The sequence below is a fragment of the Drosophila albomicans genome, chromosome 2L, assembly GCF_009650485.2.
Source record: "Drosophila albomicans strain 15112-1751.03 chromosome 2L, ASM965048v2, whole genome shotgun sequence".
Lineage (NCBI taxonomy): Eukaryota > Metazoa > Arthropoda > Insecta > Diptera > Drosophilidae > Drosophila > Drosophila albomicans.
The window spans coordinates 25,493,145-25,495,883 of NC_047628.2; the positions used below are offsets into that span (position 1 = coordinate 25,493,145).

General features: G+C 36.4%; 1 pseudogene; it reads right to left on the reverse strand.

Annotated features, from left to right (window-relative positions):
• Window positions 1-555: 555 nt before the first annotated feature.
• LOC117564997 (zinc carboxypeptidase-like) lies at window positions 556-1,398 on the reverse strand (annotated as a pseudogene).
• Between the last annotated feature and the right edge of the window lie 1,341 nt (window positions 1,399-2,739).

Consider the following 2,739-nt stretch of genomic DNA (forward strand, 5'->3'; position numbering starts at 1 on the left):
TAGTGGGGCCTATGATCCTGCCAAAGGACATTCAAATCGTTCTTGTAGTTTTCCAGATATCCTGCAACTTGCAAATTTTACCTTTTCCTCATGAGCCGCGGACCAAAAAATTACAAGTGTTGGATTCTTAGATGACCCCATGTTTTTTTTATGCCAATTGATAGAGTTGGTCCTTGTGATCCTAGCAATATATGTCCTTTACAAATGCGCCAGGATATGACCGAGATATAGTTGTTTACGAAAATATATTCTTGGTGCACCCTAAAAGTATGCTATAAAAATTAAACTTTTCAGAGCCAGTTTCAAATTGGCGCAACCTAAAAGTATGCTATACAAATTTAATTTTGCAGCGCCAATTTTAAATTTGATTTTTTTTAATAAACGACAAAATGTTTTGTTTTTAAATATTAAATATTTTAAATATATTAAAAATATTAAATATTTTTCTTAGTTGTAACTGCTCAAGCAGTTTATAATTTAAAATATAAAAATCATATCTTAAATCAGCTGACCAAGAATTTTAGTTTGAACACATCTTAAGTAATTTAAGATACCTTTTATTTAAGAGCCAAATAGCCCAGCTTTTTGCACTCAGCCAGCAAAGCTATAATGCCAACCAATGTCTCCTCGGCATTTGGAATAATGAAAGCAGGCGGCAGGACAAAAGCAAAAGTTCCTCGATCCCGCATCTCCACAGTGTAAGCTATTTTGATGCCCTCCTGATAGGCATATTCGTTAGTGGCACCGGATGACATGTCTAAAAGTAACTTGTTAAACAATTGTGATATATTACAAATATCCAATTACTCACAAAGTAATTTGGAACCTCCTCATTATCAGGAACCTCCTCATCTGTGTAGGGAGAGAGCAGCACCTGGCTATAAGAGTGAAAGGCGAGTAGCACATTCACTTTATTTTTAACAGTGCCCAGACTTCTGGCTCTGAAAAAGTATGTGTTCCAGCATAATCAAATTGACAAGGATCATCGGAGGCGCCGCCATTCTCCATCCAATGCACACCAAAGTTGCGATTGGCATCGGTGCCAATGCAAGTAGAGTGACTGACAGGTTGTCGCGTCTTGCGCCACATGCGATTCTAAAGAATAGTTATTAGTATTTACATTTAATCAGGCATTTATAAACACTTACCTTCTCATGCGTGTAAACAAATCCATCAACATTCAGCACAGGCACAAAATACCAATCACGATTCTTACCGAGTTCTCTTATCAATTCATCCTCTGAGCTCAACAACTCATTGATTAACCACTTTGCTGTAGCTGAAGTAGTCCATTCTCTAGCATGAATATTGCTCTCAATAAAAACCTCAAGGATTGCCCTCTTTATAGGAGATCTTTATGCCTCTTATAGTGCGTCCTTCGTAGGATATATAGTCGTATTAGAATTCAAATGAAAATTATCTTTGAATTCAGTGCCCAAAAACAGACAAATAAACTAAAAATTCAATGAAGTAAAATAAGGATTTTAATTCTGGAATATAAAAAAGCAATTTTAATGATATTTTAATTTAGATGTTTTTATACCAAGAATATTCATTGCTAATTAATTTCCTGGATATGAAGAGAACGCAACAAAGTAAGTAAAGTACAAAAAGGAATTAAATATTTTACTTTCAACGAGAGCATTATATTCATTTACATGCATATTACATATGCATATAAAATAATGAATGAATTTAATGAAATTTTCTTTTTCTTTTTATCTTGAAGTAAAAATCTAAACAGAATTTTGCTGATAATAACTTTTCAATATAAAAAGCCACATTTAAATTTAGTTAATGTAAGTTTTTGTTATACTTTTATGTGCTTCTATACTACGAATCAAAAGAAATATAAAGATAGTTCTCTAAGCAAAGCTTTTGCTGTAGCTAATTAGAGTAATTTCTGATGAGCAAGAAACTGGGCAATGTATGCTAAGCAGAAAAGAAGGGAACTAGAGTAAAGTAAACCAACTAAACATATGCTAAACACATGCAACTACTTAGCTAGTCAGATGGAAGAACAGTAGTTACCCCTATCTACACCTGAGAGAGTGTGTGTGTGTGTTGAGGTGTGTTTGTGTGTGTGTGTATCCTTTGTCAATATTCATTATAAGAGTGCATACTTTTGGGGCGGCCAGTCATAAAGTTGGGCAAACGTCTCATAAAACGTGACGATAATCATAATTGATGCTCGAGCCCAAGCCAAATTGGCATGGTCAGGCTTGACGAGGGGAGGAGAGAGGGAGGAAGGAGTGGGGGTGGACAGGTAAGTATTATGCGGGGGGGATTTCAAATTGTAATTTAGTTTGCCTCCGCATCAGCATCCGCATCAGCTCAGCAGCTGCTTTAGCGTGTTAACCTCGTTCTTTGTTGTTTTTGCCAAATTAAGGGTAAAATTGTTAATTGAAATTTGTGTGTGCTGACAAGCAAAGAGACAGCGAGAGAAGCGGGAGTAAAAAGGGGGAACAGGAGAGAAGCTATAGCTTTGCCCTTTTCCCTGGTCAATTTATTTGGTGTCCTGTTATTGTTGTCGCTGCTGCTTCTGATGCTGCATTTCCATTTTGTGGCCATGTGTTGTTGCCTCCTCTTCTAATGATAAATCAATGCAACATATGGCTGTGTTGCTCCAACCTTTGGCTCACTGTTGTAAATTTGAAATCAATGTTGGCCGCCAGCACAAGCAACAACAACAGCAACAACAACAGGACACGCAAGGACACACTGCTGCTGCATCTTTTT